The sequence below is a fragment of the Cibotium barometz genome, chromosome 10 (genome assembly GCF_041138505.1).
Source record: "Cibotium barometz isolate CiBa-2024 chromosome 10, ASM4113850v1, whole genome shotgun sequence".
NCBI classification, from domain to species: Eukaryota; Viridiplantae; Streptophyta; class Polypodiopsida; order Cyatheales; family Cibotiaceae; genus Cibotium; species Cibotium barometz.
This window is the reverse complement of record NC_141055.1, coordinates 28473784-28500493: the sequence shown is the minus strand read 5'-3', so window position 1 is coordinate 28500493 and position 26710 is coordinate 28473784.

The window sequence follows — 26710 nt, the reverse complement described above, 5'->3', positions numbered from 1 at the left end:
TTCACAGACTCACTTGCGTCTTGAAGGTGAGGAATCATTATGGATAAAACTAATTCTTGTTGCCAAGCCATGAAGGAGATTAGGAAGAAAGGAGATCGATGGGAGTAAGATTACTGTGAGCGACAAGTAAAAGTTACGACTTATATAAAGGAAGGAGCTAGCGTAACTTAGAAGCCAACGGTAGCTTGCCGCTGAAGTTTTACCGTCTTTCCATGATTTGGGTTTGGCACAATTTTCTATAGAAGGCATTAAGAACTTTGAGATGAGGAGATAAAAGAAGTACGTAAGTTAAATCACCTACTTTCTTTGGTCCACAATATCTGGGAGATAACTTCTTATACTTCCCAAGAGATAAAGAACTTCTTTTGGGTCGTACTCGAGACCAAAACCTTGATATCCAAAACATCGATTCTCACTTCTGAACTCGTTGTTCTGAATCCTTAAAACAGGTGGGACTCTTGAGAAGTATTCAGGAAAAAGGTTCTTCCTTTTTTAAACAGAATCTTTCTTTTATTTTAGAGAGAGAATAATTATAAGATCAGAAAGGGAGATTCTTACTCCTGTATACCTCTAAGGTTGGGGGAGGAATCTTACATTCTACCCCACTTAAAAGGTGCAAGATGTCCTCATCTCGCAAGTAGAGGACAACTTTTTTGCTTAAGATCCAATTTATTCTGGGGTTCCTTATATTCCGGTCAACCCAACAGAATATGGGGATAAATATCCCTTATATAGAATTCATCATTAAATAACAATTCATTCAAATCATATCATTCATATCTTTAACACGATAATGGTCCATTAAACCGAAAAATTTTCTTCTGAACATTCCTCCACAGGAATTTTAGTCAAGCAAGTTCTCAATTTGTCATCCCTTAACTTGATCCGCCAAGTCAAGTATTAATAGTAGCAATCTGATAGCACAATCCACTAATCTCATAGTGATTTGCTGAAATCATTATCATCATTCCAGTTATGCATATCATCACAGGGACTCATCCCATTCATCCTCATTGAAGCTTATTACATTTCAACCAAATTTCAGGGATCATCATTTTTCAATCAGAATCCAAATCAATTCATCAATTCTCAAACAGAATTAAAAATCATATCAACCACATTCGAAATCATCCTCTGGATAGCATTAACGCTTATAATTTCAAGTCTTAGATTTACTCGTATATACTGTCGGTAAAGAGCTGCAGTTATACCCTCGGTATATACGGATAGTCATGATACTCGAAACTATAAGGTAAATACCATCATGTCTAGGTCTCAAGCAAGTCAGGGTTCCATACAATTGCGGTACTTCCAATTGAAGACCCAATTACTAATTTACGAATTTCAATTTGAATTAACAATTTGTATGAATTATATCAAACAATTACAACCTTTTTGTGCGTCTTGATAAACTTTTGACATAATTTGCTCCTCAGTTGATCTTATTGGAGATCTATGACTTAAGTCTGATAAATAGATTTTTCTTTATCCGATCGTCCGTAAAAAAAAATTTGTATATTTATATACAAGTTGCAATAATTACATAGAGTGGCTCGGCTCCAAAACTCAAAATCTCTTCGAGAGACGCATAAGACGACGGTACTGGGCCATAGTCATGCCCTGTTACATAAGTTCTCTAACTGCGAAGGGAGTTATTATTTTCTCCTTAGGGATAAATCGACTAAGGAGTCTATAAATTCGACATGAAAGTCTAAAATTTCGAGGTGTCGAATGATATAGAATGACACCACGCACCATTTTCAGCTTTAACAGGATCATAGTCAATGAGAGATTCTGCCACAGCATTGTACGGCGGTTGCAATGGGCGTGGACATATTGCCCTGCAAACCACTTATGTTGTATTCTCTCCGCTGGGGTAGGAAAATATAAATCCGCGAAATGGCGTGCGAGTCTTGCTCGGTTTGTTTGAGTTGAAGCGGAAGAGATGAGATGCTCGAAGGCAAATGCAATCATATCTTGAGACTGGGTGAGGTCGGAAATACCAGATAAATGTGGAACTTCCATCTATAAAAACAATTTCTTTGATTAAAATTTCTCCATTAAAGAAGCTTACGGAATGAAAATACATTATGAAAATACTGTTTCTAAATTCTTATTACCAATTTCAGATAAGAATTTAATTATCCTTATTAGCTTTCAATTTCGCTCTGATACCAACTGTAAGATCCCTGTTCCCACCGAGCAACGGATTCGGAGTACTAGCAGCGGAAGTAGCACTTCTCGCGCGGGACAGGGGTCCCACACTCGGGGCCTCGCCCACGGATATCCGGACAAGAGACTAATCCGTCGGTTTGTCCAAAACCGAAACCGGAAAAACTTCCTTTACCCGGAAAGCACAGGCGATTCCACCAGGATAACTCTTTACTCTAACGTAGTCAAGATCATTACTGATCAAACTGATCTGACTGCACCTTTAACGGTACTTGGTCAAATCAAGGAAGAACTTGCACTTGGATCATTGGGATCAACGCTTTTTTCCCCATCAAGAGGCACAGCCGTTGATTCCTATCCATAGAACAATTTCTATCCGGGATTTACTTCATCTATCGTAATAATAGAAATTAAATCTCGATTTACGGATCCATCAGTCCAGCCTAACCCCATCCGATCCCATGGGTTAGCCAACCGCCCAACCACTGTAGTGATGGGATCCAATTTGGAATTTGGTTAGGTTTTGTCCCGGGTACCAAGGAAAAGAGTTCCAAGGCCCCCTAGCCGGAAGTTCATGCAAACATAAAACTAGTCATACCACTTACACACCCAATATGAAATTGCCTTTTTCTTAGCATCAACTAGCTTTAAAACAATCCTTTAATAAAACCATTATGTCACTGATGACAATCCTCAAAGTCTCTGGTTGAATCCTTATTTCCAGTCATTCTTTCATCGGTATACTTATGGCATCATTGGCAACCAAAACGCTCACCACCTGTTCTCTCAGGGGCCTTTTCCATGGTTCCTAGCTCATAGTAACCGGCAATATATTCATATAATAGAATGGAGTCTCCGTGGAAGATCAGCAAGATCAACCCACAGATCCATATAAAAGAGCCATGGACTCATCTGTTGAGGACCAGCAAGGTCAATCAACCAGATCCATGCCCGGTTTCAGAAAACAACTCTTACTCCTTGTTCCAATATCTTCCACGACGCACGTGTGGGTATCTTCGGCGATCCAGAGCCCGAGCACCGTATGGTCAGCACCCTCTAGGATCCTTCGCAGGTGACCTAGCGCTTCACTCATAGGCCGCTTCCTTGGTCCCTCATCCACCGTACCGGAAGCTCACCATTTAAATCGAGTCGAGGCTGGTCAAGACCTCGATCGACCTTGCTACGCGAGACGTCCTCCATTGACTCTCCGTCAGCAGTTGCAACTTTAACAGTTAGGTCTTCATGACCTTAAATTCCACAAGACGGTCAAAATGCTTCCCCAGCATTCATGACATAAAACAGTCATTTACAAACAGTCACAAAATACAGTTTCTAAATCGAACTCTTGTCTTTCCATATTATCCACTCTCGGACCACATTACTTATTCCACATTCCATTCAGTGTGTACTCGTTCTCATCCATTCACTCATATAGACTACATTATCTCACATACATCTTCATATTCATTATTCTACATACATATCCATGTTCGTACGTCCACATCATACATCCAATTTCACATTCATACATACGCATCTACATGCATACATCCACATCTACATTCATACATCCATACCTCCATTTCCACATCCACACATCCACATTCATATTCATACATCCACATTCACATGTATACATCCATTTTCGCATCCTCATTCATACATCCACATTCACATACATACATCCACATCCGTATCTACATCCATACATTCACATCCACATCAACATTCACATTCATACATATACATCTATATACATACATACACATCCGTATCTACATCCATACATCCACATCCACATCAACATTCACATTCATACATATACATCTACATGTATACATCCACATCACATTCATACAACCATATTACATCCATTCTCGTCCTAACACATCCCATATACATCTTAACACATCCTAACTCATCTTAACACATTCTATCACATCTCATACACATCTTATCACATCTTTTTACATCTCATACACCTCTTATCACATCCTATCACTTTCCATACGCATCTTATCAAATCTTATTACATCTCATACACATCTTATCACATCTTTTTACATCTCATACACCTCTTATCACATCCTATCACTTTCCATACGCATCTTATCAATTCTTATCACATATCATATATTCACATCCATATCCACATCCATACATCCACATCCACATCCACATTCACATCCATACATCCACATCTACATGCTTATCTCCATTTTTACATCCTCATTTATACATCCACATCCCATATCCACATTCATACATCCACATCCCATATCCACATCCACATCCACATCCACATTCACATTTATACATAAATTCCATTTAAGGAGACTAACACTTTCGAAATTAAAATCAATCTTTTATGCATCTTCTTATGCATAATTTCAATTAGGTAGGGAATTATACTTTTAGAATAAAAGAATTTCTCTTATGCATCTAAGTTAAGCATAAAATCCATTTATGAGGAAAATCACACTTTTAGTATAAAAAGAATATCTTTTATGCATACCTATATGCATGAAATCCAATATGATAAAAGTAACACTTTTGATATAAAAATTTCTCCTTTATGCATACTTCTATGCATGAAAATTAAAAATGATAAAAGTAACACTTTTGATATAAAAAATTTTCCTTTATGCATACTTCTATGCATGAAAATTAAAAATGATAAAAGTAACACTTTTGATATAAAAATTTTCTTTTATGCATACTTTTATGCATGAAAATTAAAAATGATAAAAGTAACACTTTTGATATAAAAAATTTTCCTTTATGCATACTTCTATGCATGAAAATTAAAAATGATAAAAGTAACACTTTTGATATAAAAATTTTCTTTTATGCATACTTTTATGCATGAAAATTAAAAATGATAAAAGTAACACTTTTGATATAAAAAAAATTTCCTTTATGCATACTTCTATGCATGAAAATTAAAAATGATAAAAGTAACACTTTTGATATAAAAAAAATTTCCTTTATGCATACTTCTATGCATGAAAATAAAAATGATAAAAATAACACTTTTGATATAAAAATTTAACCATTATGCATACTTCTATGCATGAAATAAAAATGGTAAAAATAACACTTTGATATAAAAAAGTATCCTTTATGCATACTTCTATGCATGAAAATAAAAATTGATAAAAATAACACTTTTGATATAAAAATTTATCCTTTATGCATGATATTAAAATTCAATGTCTCCATGATTATAATGAAATTCTTTCAATTAATCTAGGATGATAATTCCTAGAATATGGTAGGAAGTCCTCTTTTTATGCTTTGAATGAAATTATTTTATGCATAATTTTTATAAAAATTTTGCCATAGCTCCGCTGCTATGACTGATAAATCTCAATTTTTCTAAGGGATAATGCTTATCATTAAGGAAATAATTAAAATAATCTCTAATTGGATTATTAATTCATAATGGATTGAATCATTAATATACATAAACTAAAAGCATAGAAAAAAGCCATTAATTTGGCCTCAAGCATAGCTTAATCTTGGTTTAGGAAAAGCTTTATGAAAAGCTTGATTTGGATTGAGAATGGGTCATGAGTATGACCATTTCTTGAGTGAGAGAGAGAATTTACATAAAAATCATTAGAATTTAAACATAAATGAAAATTAACTTCAATAGCATTATGTAACTCTTCACTACTATTCAAACTTCAATAGCATTTAAAAAAAAACCATACCAATTAAACTTCTCAAGCTTGAGAGGGGTTGAGAAGAGAGAAACATTGAGAAATTATAGAAAGATCAATATTCACTAATTACCTTACAATTTGCTTGATTCTTTGTTCACGGTAGAGGCCCCCAACCAATCAATTGGTTAAGTATGTTGATGGAGCCACTAATGGGGATTGAAGAAAGAGGGAAGCTCCAAAAACTAGTGAATTATTAAATGAATTCACAGTTCTTGGCTTAGGTGGAGTAGAGTAACGATGCATAAACACTATATATTTTTCAACAAGGGGGAGGCTTCTATTTATAGGAAAAATTGAGCTCCTAACCAAACAAACTGATTCTAGAATTTTCTAAATCAGTTTGGTCAATATTTGACCATTTTTAGGTCAGTTAAGCTAACTTTTTGGAACTAGACTTAAATGAGGAGAGAGGAGAGATGAAATATCTCAATTTTTATGAGTTTAAAACTCATTCAAGCATGTGAAATATGCACCTCCTTTAAAGAACTCCCCTTCCTTACATATGTCATACTTTTAATATTGCTCATAATTTTTTTACTAATAAACCTTGTACATTTTCAACTCTTCATCTTATGTGAAATATGCACCTCCTTTAAAGAACTCCCCTTCCTTACATATGTCATATTTTTAATATTGCTCATAGTTTTTTACTAATAAACCTTGTACATTTTCAACTCTTCACCTCATGTGAGCATTTACTCATTTTTGGGTATTTTCTTTTTACAAGTTGGATTTATCTCCTCCCTACACATGGATTGATGCTATTGGTCCATAGGAACCTTAATTGGACCATAGTCTAAAGATTTCTGAAAATCTAGACCCTTAGGCTAAGGTTCTTTATAGCTATTTTCAATTAATTCCAATTGCACATTGGAAAATTCTTTTTGAATTTCTGTTTCAGGGGAACTCATCTGAATTAGAAGAGATATTTTTCTATCCAAAAATATTCAAAATCTGAATATTCTCTCTCTAGAATATTTTTCTCTCTCTAGACTAAAACAGATAGAAACAAGGTCTTTATATTTCTGAAGAGGGATTGATTATAGGGAAAGATACTAGACATCAAAAAGGGGGTGGGGGAGGAATCTTACATCCACATTCCACATTCACATCTATACAGCCACATCTACATCCACATTCACATTCATACATATACATCTACATGTATACATCCACATCACATTCATACAACCATATTACATCCATTCTCGTCCTAACACATCCCATATGCATCTTAACACATCCTAACTCATCTTAACACATTCTATCACATCTCATACATATCTTATCACATCTTTTTACATCTCATACACCTCTTATCACATCCTATCACTTTCCATACGCATCTTATCAAATCTTATCACATCTCATACACCTCTTATCACATCTTATCACATTTCATATCTTTTTTTTTAAAGAGAATTCTTATATTTGATATAAGATTTCTCTACACATTTATTTATGCATAAATTCCATTTAAGGAGACTAACACTTTTGAAATTAAAATCAATTATCTAAGTTATGCATAAAATCCAATTATGAGGAAAATCACACTTTTAGTATAAAAAGAATATCTTTTATGCATACCTATATGCATGAAATCCAATATGATAAAAGTAACACTCTTACAATAAAATAATCAACTTTTATGCATACCTCTATGCATGAAATTCAATTATGATAAAAGTCACACTTTTATAATAAAATAATCAACTTTTATGCATACCTCTCTGCATGAAATCCAATATGATAAAAGTAACACTTTTGATATAAAAAATTTTCCTTTATGCATACTTCTATGCATGAAAATTAAAAATGATAAAAGTAACACTTTTGATATAAAAATTTTCCTTTATGCATACTTCTATGCATGAAAATTAAAAATGATAAAAGTAACACTTTTAATATAAAAAATTTTTCCTTTATGCATACTTCTATGCATGAAAATTAAAAATGATAAAAGTAACACTTTTGATATAAAAAATTTTCCTTTATGCATACTTCTATGCATGAAAATTAAAAATGATAAAAGTAACACTTTTAATATAAAAAAATTATCCTTTATGCATTCTTCTATGCATGAAAATTAAAATTTGATTAAAGTAACATTTTTTTGTTAAAATAATAATCTTTTATGCATACCTCTATGCATGAAATCCAAATATGATAAAAGTAACACTTTTATGTTAAAATAATAGTATTTTATGCATAGCTCTATGCATGAAATCCAAATATGATAAAAGTAACACTTTTATGTTAAAATAATAATATTTTATGCATAGCTCTATGCATGAAAAGCAATAATGCATAATATAAAACAATTAATCTAGGATGATAATTCCTAGAATATGGTAGGAAGTCCTCTTTTTATGCTTTGGATGAAATTATTTTATGCATAATTTTTATAAAAATTTTGCCATAGCTCCGCTGCTATGACTGATAAATCTCAATTTTTCTAAGGGATAAAGCTTATCATTAAGGAAATAATTAAAATGATCTCTAATTGGATCATTAATCCATAATGGATTGAATCATCAATATACTTAAACTAAAAGCATAGAAAAAAGCCATTAATTTGGTCTCAAGCATAGCTTAATCTTGGGTTAAGGAAAAGCTTTATGAAAAGCTTGATTTGGATTGAGAATGGGTCATGAGTATGACCATTTCTTGAGTGAAAGTGAGAAATTACATAAAAACCATTAGAATTTAAACATATATGGAAATTAACTTCAATAGCATTTATTAAATTATGTAACTCTTCACTACTATTCAACAGCATTAAAAAAACCATACCAATTAAGCTTCTCAAGCTTGAGAGGGGTTGAGAAGAGAGAAACATTGAGAAATCATAGAAAAGATCAATATTCACTAATTACCTTACAAATTGCTTGATTCTTTGTTCACGGTAGAGGCCCCCAACCAATCAATTGGTTAAGTATATTGATGGAGCCACTAATGGGGATTGAAGAAAGAGGGAAGCTCCAAAAACTAGTGAATTATTAAATGAATTCACAGTTCTTGGCTTAGGTGGAGTAGAGTAACGATGCATAAACACTATATATTTTTCAACAAGGGGGAGGCTTCTATTTATAGGAAAAATTGAGCTCCTAACCAAACAAACTGATTCTAAAATTTTCCAAATCGGTTTGGTCAATTTTTGACCATTTTTAGGTCAGTTAAGCTAACTTTTTGGAACTAGACTTGAATCAGGAGAGAGGAGAGATGAAATATCTCAATTTTTATGAGTTTAATACTCATTCAAGCATGTGAATTATGCACCTCCTTTAAAGAACTCCCCTTCCTTACATATGTGTCATAATGGAATCATTTTAATATTGCTCATACTTTTTTTTTTTTACTAATAAACCTTGTACATTTTCAACTCTTCATCTTATGTGAAATATGCACCTCCTTTAAAGAACTCCCCTTCCTTACATATGTGTCATAATGGAATCATTTTAATATTGCTCATAGTTTTTTTACTAATAAACCTTGTACATTTTCAACTCTTCATCTTATGTGAAATATGCACCTCCTTTAAAGAACTCCCCTTCCTTACATATGTGTCATAATGGAATCATTTTAATATTGCTCATAGTTTTTTACTAATAAACCTTGTACATTTTCAACTCTTCATCTTATGTGAGCATTTACCCAAAATATCTCATATTTTTAATATTGCTCATAGTTTTTTACTAATAAACCTTGTACATTTTCAACTCTTCATCTTATGTGAGCATTTACTCATTTTTGGGTATCTTCTTTTACAAATTGGATTTATCTCCTCCCTACACATGGATTGATGCTATTGGCCCATAGGAACCTTAATTGGACCATAATCTAAAAATTTCTGAAAATCTAGACCCTTAGGCTAAGGTCCTTTATACTCATTTCCAATTAATTCCAATTGCACATTGGAAAGATCTTTTTGAATTTCTGTTTCAGGGGAACTTATTTTAATAAGATGAGATAATTTTCTATCCAACAATATTAAAATTTTGAATATTCTCTCTCTAGAATATTTTCTCTCTCTAGGTTAAAACAGTTAGAAACAAGTCTTTTATATTTCTGAAGAGGGATTGATTACATGGGAAGATACTAGACATCAAAAGGGGGTTGGGGGAGGAATCTTACATTCTACCCCACTTAAAAAACGCGAGATGTCCTCATCTCGCAAACTGGGATAATTTCGCAAGATGCACGAATTATGAGACTTAGAGAGAAATTTAAATCAGGATTAACCACCAAGAAAAGTCTCAAAGAGAGCAAGATTCAAGATAAGAACAAGATTTAAACTTTATTCATTCTCGGAACTTATACAGTAAAGATAGAAGAACTCTTTACACTTCCATAAGCCCGTCCATCATATGGTCACAAAAGTAGTCCTCACAAGCTGCGCATGTATAAGGTAACTCATCTATGGGAATAATTCTGTTGGTTATTGATGCACCTATCTCAGTGGTATGAGGTGATCTAAGAAAAGGACCTCTGAGAGGTAAGCCAAAAACGGGGTAAAGGCATATCTTCTCATGAGGAAGAAAACATGCCAGTAAGAAGACCCGCTCAGAAAACCCAAGATGTCTTGATCTCATGACGCAGTAGTATCGGGGGCCCAAACCCAAAGCTTCAATAACCATGGCCAAGCGGACATTGTTACGAAAGTGCTGCTGTCCCCAGGGTGTTACCCTAGTTATGTTTTGGTAGGTCCGCCATTTGGTCTGAGCTACAGAAGTTCCCAAGTGAGGGAAAAGTGAGCGCTCATACTGTTCTATAAAATCTTTCTTCACAGACTCGCTTGCGTCTTGAAGGTGAGAAATCATCATGGATAAAACTAATTCTTGTTGCCAAGCCATGAAGGAGATTAAGAAAGAAGGAGATTGATGGGAGTAAGATTACTGTGAGCGACAAGTAAAAGTTACGACTTATATAAAGGAAGGAGCTAGCGTAACTTAGAAGCCAACGGTATCTTGCCACTGAAGTTTTATCATCTTTCCATGATTTGGGTTTGGCACATATTTCTATGAAATACATTAAGAACTTTGAGATGAAGAGATAAAAGAAGCTCGTAAGCTAAGTTCCTTACTTTCTTTGAATTCAGATAAGGCTCACAATATCTGTGGGATAACTTCTTAAACTCCCCAATAGATAAAGAACTTCTTTTGGGCCGTACTCGAATGAAGATCAAAACCTTGGTATCCAAAACACCGATTCTCACTTCTGAACTCATTGTTCTAAATCCTTAAAACAGGTGGGACTCCTGAGAAGTATTCTAGGGAAAGGGTCTTTCTTTTTTTAAACAGAATCTTTCTTTTATTTTAGAGAGGGAATAATTATAAGATCAAAAAGGGAGATTCTTACTCCTGTATACCTCAAAGGTTGGGGAGGAATCTTACATTCTACCCCACTTAAAAAAGTGCGAGATGTCCTCATCTCGCAAGGTAGAGGATAACTCTTTTTCTTAAGATCCAATTTTATTATGGGGTTCCTTATATTCTGGTCAACCCAACAGAATACTGGGATAAATATCCCTTAGAACTCATCAACAATTCATTCAGATCATATCATTCATATCTTTAACATGATAATGGTCCATTAGACCGAAAAATTTCCTTCTGAACATTCCTCCACGGGAATTTCAGTCAAGTAAGTTCTCAATTTGTCATCCCTTAACTTGATCTAACGGTCAAGTATTAATAGTAGCAATCTGACAGCACAATCCACTAATCTCATAGTGATTTGCTGAAATCATTATCATCATTCCAGTTATGAGTATCATCGCAGGGACTCGTCCCATTCATCCTCATTGAGGTTTCGCTCAGCTTATTACATTTCAACCAAATTTTAGGGATCATCATTTTTCAATCAGAATCCAAATCAATTCATCAATTCTCAAACAGAATTAAAAATCATATCAACCACATTCGAAATCATCCTCTGGATAGCAATAATGCTTATAATTTCAAGTCTTAGATTTACTCGTATATACTGTCAGTAAAGAGCTGCAGTATACTCTCGGTATATACGGGTAGTCACGGTCCTTGGAATTATAAGGTAAATACCATCATGTCTAGGCCTCAAGCAAGTCAGGGATTCTATATAATTGCGGTACTTCCATCTGAAGACCCAATTACCAAATTATGAATTTTAGTTTGAATATCAAATTGTATGACTTATATCACACAATTACAACCTTTTTGTGCTTCTTGATAATTTTTGACATATTTGGCTTCTCAGTTGATCTTTATTAACCAATTGGCTCTGATACCAACTGTGAGATCCCTGTCCCCACCATGCGACGGATTCGGGGTACTAGCAGCGGAAGTAGCACTTCATGCGCGGGCCAAGGACCCACACTTGGGGCCTCGCCCATGGATATCCGGACAAGAGACTAATCCGTCGGTTTGTCCAAAACCGAAACCGGAAAAACTTCCTTTACCCGGAAAGCATGGGCGATTCCACCAGGATAACTCTTTACTCTAACGTAGTCAAGATCATTACGGATCAACTGATCTGACTACACCTTTAACGGTACTTGGTCAATTCAAGGAAGAAACTTGCACTTGGATCATTGGGATCAACGCTTTTTTCCCCATCAAGAGGCACAACCGTTGATTCCTATCCATAGAACAATTTCTATTCGGGATTTACTTCATCTATCGTAATAATAGAAATTAAATCTCGATTTACGGATCCATCAGTCCAGCCTAACCCCATCCCCGATCCCATGGGTTAGCCAACCACCCAACCACTGTAGTGATGGGATCCAATTTGGAATTTGGTTAGGTTTTGTCCCGGGTACCAAGGAGGAAAAGAGTTCCAAGGCCCCCTAGCCGGAAGTTCATGCAAACATAAAACTAGCCACACCACTTACACACCCAATATGAAATTACCTTTTTCTTAGCATCAGCTAACTTTAAAACAATCCTTTAATGAAACCATAGTACCACTGATCACAATCTTCCAATTTATCCGGTTGATTCATAATTTCCCATCATTCCTTCATCAGAGTATCTATGGCATCATTGGCAACTAGAACACTCACCACCTGTCCACACAGGGGCCTTTTCAATAGTTCCTAGCCCATAATACTCGGCAAGATAATCACTTATAAAAATCAAGATGGACTCTCGTTGAAGATCAGCAAGATCAACCAACAGATCCATATAAAGAGCCATGGACTCATCCATTGAAGACCAGCAAGGTCAGCAACCAGATCCATGCTCGGTTTCACAAAACAACTCTTACTCCTTGTTCCAATATCTTCCTCGACGCACGTGTGGGTATCCTAGGCGACCCAGAGCCCGAGCACCGTATGGTCAGCACCCTCTAGGATCCTTCGCAGGTGACCTAGCAAAAAGTCCATAGTGCAAAAGGCAATGGAAAAAGTTCAACTTGATCGTACAACATAATAAAAAACTAAGAGCTTTTGGACCTTTACACCCAGTGAGTATGTAAATATGCCTTCTCTTGTCAAAATTATCAATAGTTGGCATATGAAAATTTCATACAAAAGTGAAATGAAAATTTATCATGTCAAGTTTAGAAGTAGCTTGCAACAAGAAATATGTTCAAGCCCTCAAATAGAATTATCCCTCAAGCTTAGACAACAAGATCATTGGGTAAACAATTCATTTCAAAAGTTGTGAAGGCTCAAAAACCATGATTGCCTATCGATCTTTACCTTGCATCAAGATGCTTTGTGCGTGATAGCTTCTACGCACCAAAAGACAGTGTACACACATTTGGTTAAGTCAAAGACCTAGACATGTCTCTGCATCATATTTAAGAGAAGCCTTTTAATCAATGTGGTACATAATCCACATAACCAATAGAGAGTGAATATTTATTATCCTTGCCAGAATAATATAAATAATGACACATCAAATTTTCTTCATGGCTGAATTCTTCAACTCTGGTATGCTTGCATCTACCTACAATAATCTCCCTTATTTTTGACCTTTGGCAATCAATCTACAACCATGTTGAAAGTCCTCAACAAAGCATCCATGCTTATTGAATCTCACATGTAGTCCTTGTTTTGCCATTCGTTTTAACCGATGCCAAACTCTTTGTAATAGATGGCACATACAACACCTCTGACATGGTTTTCACTACTGTACCATTATGCATCCTCAATGGTACACTACTAACATGTGTAATATGATGTTGTGTATCATCACAAGTAGCAACATATCCCTAGGTTTGTGTAGGCATCATGTTATCAAACCACTCTCCATGGCATGTCATGTGGTTTGATGCACCTGAATCCATATACATGTTTCATCATTCTCTTTATGTGGTTTGATGCACCTGAATCCATATACATTTTTCATCATTCTCTTTATGTGACATCATAGTACCCATTAGATGCTTCATAGCAAATAAATTATATGTATATCCCTCATTGCTGAATGATGCATAGTTACCATATTGAACTCTACCACCACAAATATTATTTTACTTTTTGTAATAATCTCTAGCCTTATGTCCAAGTTTACCACAATAGTGACACTTAATGCCATGCATATTCTGCTGTTGTGGTTGCCAATGACTCTATCATGAGATCCAAATCTCCCTCTAGCATGAGGGTATAAACCTCTACCAGCACGTGCACCAAATGATGGCTGTGAATCTTGTTGTTGTTTGCGGTGGCCTATCATGCTAACCACGTCCACCTATATGTTCACTTGAACTAGATCTCCCCCTACCTGTACCCCTTTGAGTGTAAAATGCATGAACCCTTGCATGCCCATTGGTACTAGATGACGTACCTAATCCAAGCTTCATTTCCTCCTCAATAAGCAAAGACACCAACTCATTAAAATTTGGGGGATCAACACCTCTAACCTTGATAGAGGTTTTGAATTCCTTGTAATCTTTGCCCATACCACTCGATGTAATAGTAACCAAAATGTCATCTTCCATAGGTGCACCAATAGATGCAAGTGCATCTACACATCCTTTACTCTCTAGCATATAATCATTTATGTTCCTATTGTTTCATGTCACACTATGTATCTTTTGTTTCAATTGCATCTTGTTTGGTTGAGTAGTTGTGTCATATAACTTCAACAATGTATCCCATGTAACCTTGGGATTGTTTGCATCCTGGATATGACATAGCATTCCATGTGTCACATAAATCGAGAAATAATGCAACACCTTGAATACTCTTTCCATCTAGCTCCTATGTGCTATTAGTTGTGCCAGAGTCGCATTAGTTGTATTGCTTGAACCCTTAGCTTTGTCTCCTCACCTGTCACCAAATTCCAAAACCCTTTGCCTCTCAAGAAGTTTTTCATGTGATACTTTCAAATTTGGAAGTTGTTCCTATCAAGCTTTTCACCAATAATCTTATCTGGACCATCACTCATCTTGCTATGCACAATCTTATATGGACCATCACTCATCTTGCTAGTGCACTGTCACATCTTGAGGTGCCCTTCATTGGTGAAGCAAAGGAACATTATAGTATGCAGGTAGTGTTCATAGGACCTCCCTTATTTCAAAATTTAGATTTGAGTCCATTTTGGGCCTCGTTTTAGCTCTGTAAATTTTTCGCAAGCACTCTATGAAATCACCAACTTTGACAGTGTATGCCCACTTTCTGGTTCGATGTAAAGTTACAAAAAAAAATTATAGGATAGTCTGTGTAGAGAATCTAAGATTTGTAAGTTGTTGTGGTGGATGTATGTTTGTGTGATTGTTACAGATACGTTATAGTATAACAAGTTTACAATATCCCTGTGCTAAGTCTTCTTTAAGTGCATAAGCTTTTGCAAGCACTATTTGGTAAGTTGCTATAAGTAAAGGTGTGTGACAACTTGCCACAAAGTATGAGTGAGAAGCAAGACATTAATAATTTCCAAGATTGGAAATTCAGGACAACCAAATTATTTTCTTATGGGAAAAGGATATTGGGAGTCCATCACAAGTGATGAAAAGGAGCCAGAGATTATTGAAAAAAATCTCACCCCACAGGATGTGCAAGCATATAAAGCATGGTATGAAAGAGCTAGAAAAGTATTGTACTGGTTGTTTGTCAGTGTAATAAACTCCATGATTATGCATATATATAGGATGCACAAATGCCTAAGGAGGCTTGGGGCAACACCGTGGTGAGGATATATAGTATAAGCACTCAAGATCAAGAGATATAGCTAAAGTAGGAGCTGCACAATGTGATCAAAGGAAAGTTGAGTATAGATGATTACTCAGTGAAGGTTAAAGGGCCACTTGCAAATGCCCTTGCTTCTACTATTAAATCACCAGTAGATGATGATGATATGGTATCGATGACCTTGATTGATATTGGCAAGGAATACAGTTAGTTTCATACCACCATTAGAGTTTAAGAGAACTTTCCTAATTTTCTCCTCATCCACCAGAGGAGATGAATATTGGGAGAGGTTCATCCTTTGAAAATTCACATGAGTAAGCCTTCTACTTTAGATACAGGTAGAGGTATCTAGAGAGTGCAATGGTGGTTAACAACAATAAGAATAAGAAAACTAGTCTCATATAGGTGGAAGAGGCCACTCTAGTTTGGAAATCAAAACCAAAAATAATTACAACAACATTAACAACAAAATCAGTCTCATATAGGTGGAAGAGGTCACTCTACAGGCAAGGAGAGCTAAAGAGGCAAAGATGATTAGCAAATAGATCAAAATACAAAGAGCATGGAGTTCTATTATTATGGCAAACTAGGGTACTATCATCAAAAGAAAAATGATATCAAAAGTGAAAAGTTACAGTAAGGCAACTACGCATAGAGTGACAACAAAAGTAAGCAGCGATTTGTGATGCGACACCACATGCTCAATTCCACAACATGAGATGTGTCAAGATCGGGAGATATTTGGTATGTGGATTCTAGTGTCTCTAACCACATGACCAGTCATGGTGAGTGGTTTAGAGATATGCAAAAAATGGAAAAACTAGGATATGTGAAAATAAGTAATAATATAAGTATTGATATTGTGCATATTGGTAAAGTGCCATTGTCTATACAAGATGGCAAAATGAAGTACTTGGAAGATATACTTCATATTCCTAATATTACAAAAAACCTAGTTCTTGTTGGACAAATAGTTGACTAAGGTCTATAATAAGTGAGGTTCAATCCTCCTATGGAAGGCTTCAAAAATCAGTGCTGCTTGGTTATAAAGAGTAACAAAAATGGAAGAATGTTACTTTAGATGTTAACATGCATGAGGTGAAGGAAGCCATATTAGCATATGGTTGAGGTGAAGGCACAACCATGTTTGTATATGGGACAAGTGAAGGTATCCATGTTTGCACATGGGACAAGTGAAGGCACCCATGTTTATACATTAGACAGGTGCCATTCATAGTAGATAGTAGCATATGGCACAAGTGCATTAGTCACGTGAATATATAGTAGTTGAAGTCTATGCAAGCAGACCCAAAATATCGTTGTAAGTTTCTCGAAGTCTAAGGTTGATGGTATGCACAAATGGTATGCACAAAGTATGTGAAGCATGCCAACTAGGTAAGCAGGCCAAACATGCTTTCGTGCATGAAAAGCACATCAGTGTAAGGCCATTATATGTTATAAATTATGATGTATGGGAATCGACCACCAAGACTGTACTAATCAATAGGAGATCTACTAGTGGCTTTATGTTTTCTTTTGGGGAGTGCTTTATGTTTTCTTTTGGGGAGTGCTATTGTGAGTTGGAGCAGCAAGACATAGCCGATAGTTTTCTTGTCGAGTATAGAGGTAGAGTATACAAGGGTGTTGTTATGGCAGCTCATGAGGTGGGTGAGCCTATTGATAGGGCCATTGTCATTTATTATAATAACATGAATAGCATACAACCAGTCTATCATGCTAGGACAAAGCACATTGAGATGCATTGTCATTTTGTGAGGGAGAAGGTTCTAGCAAGTGATGTGGATTTGGTATATATCAGTATAGAGGATTAGGTGGCTAACATCTTCACAAAGTATTTGGTATAGTTTAGCATAGAGGATCAGGTGGCTAATTTCTTCAAGAAGGCATTGGGTATAGATAAGATTCGCAAGTTTAGGAGCTTACTTAGAATGCAGTGTGTGGAGTTGATGAGCTTGAGGAAGAGTGTTGAGATAATATTGAGCTCAACTAGTTTTGCGGATATTTATGACCCGCTTGGGTGAAAGCTTTCACACTTATGCCTTTGGTTGGATTGGTGAGATTATGAAAAATATACTGCCAGTTGTTTACAAGGTATGTGACAACCACTTTAGTGTACTAGTGTTATGGCATAGAGCACCTTTGAAAAGAACTGGATCAATAGAACCATAAGTATTACCAACCCATTTAGGATGGGGAATCGCAACAGTGGAGAACTATAAATATACCAATCCATTTAGGACAGAGAACTGTAAGAGTGGAGAGCCATAAATATAGAGCCTCAAAGCATACCAGTAATTCTTGGAGTACTAGTATATACGGATACCCAATGACATAGTCAAGCTTCATACCTCCTAAGTGACCAAGAGAAGAATTATATTTTGGGGCTTCAACCTATGTTCATGTAGGACCATCCTATACTCATGTACCTCTTAGTGTTAAACCAAGGCATGCGGCTACAATGGCTCCTAAGCCAATAGTAAAACTATGACTGAAATTAGGGCCCGATTGTAAGAGAATAAAACGTGAGGTGTATATAAGAGAACACTCACAAGAAGTAGGATCTTTCACAACACAAAACTTTAAAACTCAAATTGCACAATAATAGAGATAGAGCTGAAGTGATACAATAAATGACAAATCCCCACACATGGATGCTCCTATGAAAGGAGATTCAATTGCTAATCTAGAACTACTAAGACAGAGGCTTCATGCTAGCAAAAGTTAAGGGGTAATGTCACAGTGTGATGACTAATGAACTACGGTGTGGAGAAGGGGCTAGTCGTGTATCTATGTAGGCATGTATACGTGGGGTGCCCTGGCATGATTGCATAGGCATGCGATTATAGTTGATGATGCAATCATCCCCATAATGTAGACTCTGCCCCCACCTCCTCCCACGACCATCTAGGCTCATCTTGGGCCCCATTTGGGTCTTGCAATGTTAGGATAGGGTGTCTAAGTGTAAAGTCTACCTACTCCATGTGTGGACCATTATGAGATAACAGTCTAGTGTAGTAGCATGTAGCCTATTTAGTAGTGTGATAACTATCACAAAAGTAGTAGCTATAAATCACCTAAGCCTGATGAGAAAGTTAAAGAACTTGTGGAGGAGTGTACCTTATCTAGCTGTTACCATGCACAAAAAAATGATGAGAATTATGGGAGTTCCAACATTACCTATGCCTCTTTTGCCAATATCACCTCCTGGTGGTATTGATGGAGTTATGCTAATAGAAAACTAATCATTATTAGGAATCCTTATAGGGACACAGAGATCCCATCTCTAATGTTATCACCTCAACCAGACTTGCTAGAAACAACACCTATGAAGCTAGTCAAGACTAAGCCTATCATAGAAGAACCTCCTAACTCATGAGATTTCCATGGGGAATACCTAGACTCATAGAGATAGAAGCCCATCAAGCACCATATAACTAGAACATTTGATGCTAGACACAAACCAACAACTACCTACACTAATGCAAATAGCATCAGGAGCTTACCCACCAAAAAGGACATCAATGCGCCAAGGTGATCTCCCTTACCATGTTTCAGATGTCAAGGCCTACATAGAGTGGTTGATTGTCCAATGAAAACCATCCCAAAAGCTAACTCACCACCATTGGATAGATGGTGTACAAAAGTGTGGCATTGACTATTCGATTATAGTGGATGTCTGCCCTCTTAAGCCAGCAACCCCAAATCTTATCATGAATATAATAGTGTGACATGTTTATCTTCTTTCATTAGTGTGACACGCCTATCTTCTTCTTCGGATGAAGAAAAGGAAGTATCATTAAAGGAGTTCAAGGGCTCAAGCCAAGCACTTGTAAGATCAAACAACCCTGTCCATGATGACAACTGCGGCATCAAAATCTCCTAAGAGTAAAAAAGAGAAAAGAAGAAATAGGGACCGTAAGCAAAGGGAAGGTGACAATGTTGCCAAGTGAGCCTCCAACCAAACCAATCAAACCAAAGACTCCTTTGAGTCTTAAGGGAGTAAAAGATAAAAAGAGAAGAACCCAAGGACTTTCTGAGGTATTTTGGATGTTTTAGATTCCTCCACTCAAATCACCTTAGAAGAAGGGTCCTAAAATGAACAAAACTGAAGAACTTAAGGAGAAAGCACAAAAAGCATCATAAGCTCATAGGGATGAGATATGCAGACAAATCAAGGATCTGAGAGATGATCTGGGCTATATTGAAATTGAAGACATTCCAAAACCTCCAATTCAAATCACTCTAGACAAGGAACAAGGTACGAAAAGTAGTGATGAATCAATCCTAATGGAATATAACATGGACAAACTCTTGGCCAAGGTAGTGGAAGGGCATTACAAGCCAAGAACTAAATATGATGAACCCCTTCCAAAGAAAATGCAAGAATTCTCTAAACCAAGAGAGGAGTTCTCAAGGAGCTTGCAAGGTTAAACAAAGCACAAGAAGTAGTCAACAGATCTAACTAAAAATAAGAGAGATCTATGGGACCAATTTTGTTGTTTCTGCTCCACAAAATTCCTAGGCCAAGAACATTCAAGCCAGTCTCTTCGAAGTGTCTTGAGCCATGAATCTGAGAGGAATATACTATTAAAAGATCACTGAGGATGACCAATGGAAACTTTAAAAGAGCTTGAAGCTAAGAAATAAATCCATAACAAGCCTTTAGAACTTGAAGATGTGGAGAACTTGAGAGTGTTACATGAACATATCTTAAGGAAATGGATTCATGAGAGGAAACTTGCATTGAGGGAATCAATCCTAAGAGAGAACTCAAAAGGGAATATGAATGGGCATGGGTGTCACAAATATCAAAATGTAACTCAAAATAGAATATGTATGAACATGGGTATCACAAAAATAAAAATGAAACTCATTATAGATCATGCCTTCATACTTCGGCTTAGACGATGAGTTTGTGACCATAGCCAATGTGTCTTCAATAAGGCCAGAGCACTTAAGGAATAAATGGGAGCCTTGAGAGCAATCCTCTCAGCCCTATGACTCATTATGACTAAATACTGATCAACAAGGAAACTAGAAGCTTGGAAAGAATTCCACCGATAGATGAGAAATCAACCCAAGCCATTAGCGGACATAGATAAGATTGACCAAGTGAACAAGGAAAACCCATAGAAGAAGTAAAAAGGCATACCAGTCAGTATATTGGTGGGTAAATATTTGGAAGGTGATGACATGTGAATGCCATCATTCCAATCAAATTGCAGGAGTGTCCGCCAAAGACATGAATGCCACCATTGGATTTCAAAGGTGGGTAAATATTTTGAAGGTGATGACATGAATTCCACCATTCTAAATGAAATCGTATTATGTGACCATAACTACAATCCTAGATGGGGGAGTAAGTGTGAGTATAGCCACCCAAGACATGTGGCAAAAATGGGGGAGCAAGCCCCTTAAACCTTCAAAAATTGTCTTCAAAATAGCTGATGCAAACTTAGGAAAACCAATGGGAATTTTGAAGAGGGTAGTAGTAATGTTGTGTGGGTAGAAGTAATTTGTATGGCCTAGCCTATGAGAGCATACATTTACTATTATTGACGTTGCAAGGCCTATGAATTATAATGTGATTCTTGGATGCCCATGAATGCATCAAGTGATGTCAATCCATGATTGGAAAGAGATGACATCTACCTCTGATAAGATGATAGTACCATTAAGGTGAATCTAAAGAACCATTCATACAGTGACCAAGATGCCAATCGATGTGAATTAGGGTTCGTGTATTTGGAAATCATAAACATGTGTCTTGTAAATGGGCATGTATGTAAGTGTGAGAATGAGGAGGAATCCCTTAAAAGAAGAGAATCTCTTCTAAAAAGGCTAAAAAACCAATCCAAATTAGAATAAGAAACTCGCCTAGCATGACAGAGAAATATTTACAATATGTCGATGCCTTGAGAGCCACCTAAAAGTTATGTTCTAGTTGGAAGGATATCATAAAGAATTGAAGCTTTGATGTCTTGAAAATAGATATTGAGTTTGCTAAAATCTTAGCAGATAACAATGATGGTCCCATGGATTGTGAGATTGCTAAAATCTTAGCAAATGATGGTCCCATGGATTCAATAAAAAGATATCCAAGTCTAGACAGAGAAGACAAAACAAAGCTATACATGAGGGAAGAATCCCAAAAGGTTAGTTCCAAGGATAACAACCAAGAAGAGGACTAGATGCACGTCCCCTCACATTTTAGGGACTACAATATTGAAAACAAAAAGGTGTCTGTGCACCACCACTAAAGACAGAGAGACTATAAAAATTGGGGTGTATGATGGACCTAGAGTGATAAATAAATTGACCAAGCACAACTTAGGGAAGAATCTAGAAAGGTACGTTCATGTAAGATCCCCAACCTAAAAAGGGGAATCCTTAAGATAGTTTACTAAGCCTTTGAAAGAATTTCCTAGTCATTGTAGAGATACGAGGATATGACTACTAGGTAAGACCTAGCTCTATCTTGCAAGGGGAGCGTGGTCTCCTAAAATGTTCTAAAAATTGAATCACCCATAGAGTGATCAACCTATCTTAGGCAACCTCTATCCTTGATTCCTAGAAGCAATTCCTTTTTCCCTATCTATGCGAGGCACGACCACTAACCTAGTCCTCTAGAATAGAATTGCCCACCAGGGACTTATTTACCTAGCGTAGAGCGATTGATTAGATTTTTTGGAAAGCTACCTGACTAATCGGGTCCATCCATCCATAGGATGGTGCTGTCAGGGCAATCCACACTCTGACTTTCCACCAAACTCTCCCGTCATTTTTGTTTTCTAATTAATCCTACCACATTGTGTGACATATATAGACAAGTGCATTAAAACAACCACTTAACTTAAAACAATGATACAACAATACTAGAAAACAAAGGAATTAATAAAAAATAATAATTACAAAGATTCAAATCCAACTATAGGGAGATCCAAGCTCTCTTATTACATGTTTCCTGCCGATTATCTAGAATTTGGCCTTCCAGTCTCTATAGACTAGGAAATCCCTATGGGACCATACACCTCGCCCGTTGTTGGTAGCTGGTGAGAACTCAAGCCGACTTGTCTCCCTCTCAAGCTCCGTTTTGCTTGATCCTCCCACTCCTCGGAGGGATGTCTATGCGCTAGGGTGGGCTTATTTATTGCACTAGCCTCGGCCTACAGCACTAGGCAACATCCATAACTCTTGCCAAACTAGTGAGCTTCAACTTTCCAATGGTATGAGGGATACCTTGGGCCGACTCTGAGCCTCACTAACATCACCACTTGGCTACACAAGCATAAGAATGGGGTTAGCATCAAGGCAAGGAGAAGATGTACCTATACTTTACTTTAAACAAGATAGCAACATAATAGTTCAATCCAACCTTATAAGATATGAGAAACCACATTATCTTTTCGAGAAAGCAATAATTCTACAAGAATTTTTTAAGATTAGATAATTATGGAAGCTCATATTCTCAAAACAAGGGAAAGTAGCATCCTTTATCTTTCTTAATTTATGTTAAGATTAAGGATTAATCCAAAATCTCTTTTTAGATGATTATCAAGCTAACCTAGCCATGTCTCCATGAGGGACTCCCAAGGGAAGAGCTAGGGTTGCGTTCAGAGCATTCCCTCTTGTGTCGTTGTAGTGCACGCTTTCTGAGACAACATTTTGGCATCTTCGAGGAGGAGCCATATTGTCCAATATCTTGTAGCTTGCACAATCACAAACTCAATGATCCAGAAGGATTGCAATTTGGAGTCCATTTGCTCACTTTATGAGCAAAAAACTCACTCGTGGAACCACCTCTAAGAGCTAGAGTGTGCTTGATTAAGTCTCTTTATATGAGGGGGGGGGGAAGTAGAGTGTCCTTAAGCTGAGAGAGAAAGGTTGGTTGTAAATAGAACCAGAGGGTTAGGGGGAGGAGAAGGGTTCTTCCCTTAAGTCTATTCACATGGGGGGAGAGGTCGAGGACACCCCCTCCACAACACAAGGGGTGGTGGGAGCTTTGGCTGAAAAAGGACTTGCTGGGAGGGTGGCTCTATAGAGGGCTATTGGGGAGAGTCTCCACTTAGAGAGTCGGCTATTGGGCATAGAGGGGAGTGTTGGGGCTGGGGGGTTTATATAGGGTCAGGTTACGGGTACAGGTGGGGACTTAGAGAGTCGGCTGCTGTGCTGGGCATAGAGGGGGGTGTTGGGGTTTATATAGGGTCAAGTTACGGGTACAGGTACGAGTAAGTAGAGAGCAAAGAGGGGTGGACAAGATGGTGTACACTGGCCTATGGTTGTATGGGCTTGTAGAAAGAGTGGTGCTTGTAAAAGTGGGCCAAAGGTGGGGTATGCATGTACCTTCTAGGGAAGTGGTCACATGGGTGTCCACATAGAGGCACCTTTTTGGTTCGTGTGTGGGTGGCCCTGGTATGTGTACAGTCCAGGGTAAGGTCCTTTGATGCACATTTCCCAAGGAGGTATCTTTTGGGATAAGGCCCCTTTCTTGGGACGTCGGTCCCAATATGCGTGCCGATGCGTCCAAGCCAAATTTTTTTGGGGGGTGAAATTGTCCGAGGTGTTTTTTTGGTCGCAGGGGTGCAGTCTGTTCGTTAATCGGACACTTGGACATGTCTTCCCAAGTTGCATCCTCTTCAAGAAGGTAGTCTTCCCAAGTTGCATCCTCTTCAAGAAGGTAGTCTTTCCACATGATGTTTTGTAAGGGTTCGATTATGGAGCTACCTTTCTCTAGAGTCTATGATTCTACCAGGCTGAAACTCAAGGACTCCTTGAGTTGGTATTGCAACTTGCTCATCATCAAGAATATGATAGAGACTAGGTACATAAGGCTTCAAACCAGCTTACATGAAATACATTGTGGACCTTAACATTGGTTGGGAGCTATAGCTTATAGGTACTTCTTCCCAAACACTTGATGACTGTACTTCTTCCCAAACACTTGATGACTGTATAGCTTATAGGACCTTAACATTGGCTGGGAGCATATAGGACCTTAACATTGGCTAGGAGCTGTAGCTTTATAGGTACTTCTTTCCAAACACTTTATGACTGTATAGGGCCCACAATATTTTGGGCTGAGTTTCTTATATTTCCCAAGTGATAGAGAGCTATGCTTGGGTCGTACCTGTAGAATAAATTTGTCTCCTTCCTTGAAGATCCTTTCAGACCTCCTTGTGTCGGCATAATGTCTCTGTCGATCTTGAGAAGCTTTAATATCTTTTTGGATAGCCTTGGTCTGCTCTTCCATCTCCTTGAGCATTTTTTTGGAGGCTTTGACTCTTAAGGTTAAATCAAAAAAATTTAGAGGAGGTAAGAATTGGGTGCCTTAAATGATGACATCCCTATGCTCTAGTGATAAGATGTATTATTAGGCAAATTCTACTAGAGGAAGGTATTGAATCCATCTTCATGGCTTTTGCCCGCAATGTGATCTCAATTATTTGGTTGACTCTCTCAGTTTCTCTGGATGGTAAGATGTACTAACGCAAAGTTGAGTACCCACCAAGGCTCGAAATAAGGACTTCCAGAACTTTGAAGTGAAGTTAGAGTCGTTGACTATCCTTGTCAATAAACCATGAAGCTTGAAAACCTCCTTGATGAATAATCGGGCAAAATCAGAAGCTTTGAAGGTTTTCTTTGTGTCATGTAAGATGAGCTACTTTGGTGAGCAAGTCCACCACTAGACAAATGGAATCATATCCTCCTTGTAAAATGGGGAGATGTGAAAAAATCCATACTGATGCATTCCCACTTCATTTGAGGAATATCCAAGGGTTGAAGCTTTCTAAGCATCTTGACTCTTTCAACTTTGATCCTTTGACATGAGAGACATTGCTTCACATACCAAAGGACATCATTTTTCAAGCCCGCCCAATGATAGCTCCTCCTTAGAGCATTCCAGGTCTTTGCATAGCTTGGGTGCCCCACAGTGCGGGGCTATCATGATCTTCATGGAGGATTAGCTTCTTTAGGGAAGGGTCCTTAGGAATACATAGCATGTAATTGAAGTAGAAGCACCCATCATGGGCGAAGTAACCCTTGATCAGATTTTTCTCTTTCTCTAAAGTTTCCCTTGGTTTGACTAAGTTCACCATCCTTTGATAGTTACGATCATGAAATGAGACTTCTTTACCTTGACCAGTATGGGATCATTCGGCATAGAAATTGCACTCAATAAAGATTTGTAAGCTAAGTGCATCTGCTACCACATTATCCTTCCCAAGTGGAATTTGATGTCGAAGTCATATTCTTGTAGAATTTCAACCCATCTTCTCTACCTCATATTGAGATTAAGTTAGGTGAAGATCCACTTTAGACTCTTGTGGGTCGGTTACAAGCTGGAACTTGCACCATCCCCCCAAGAGGTAATGCCTCCATAACTTGAGGCGATGAACAATTGATAAGAGTTCCAAATCATGGGTGGCATAGTTGGCCTCATATTGCTTCAGCTTGCGAGAAGTAAAAGCCACCAATCTTCCTTCTTGGGCTAAGACACCACCAAGTGCTTGTCTACTGGCATCAAAAATAACCACCTCAAATTCCCTGGTAAAATCGAAAAGTTTCAAGAGACTAATGTTGATGTAATCATGGCTTTGAGCTGATCAAAGCTGACTTGATGGATTGGCAACCACACTATTTTGCAATCCTTCTTAAAAAGATTGGTCAA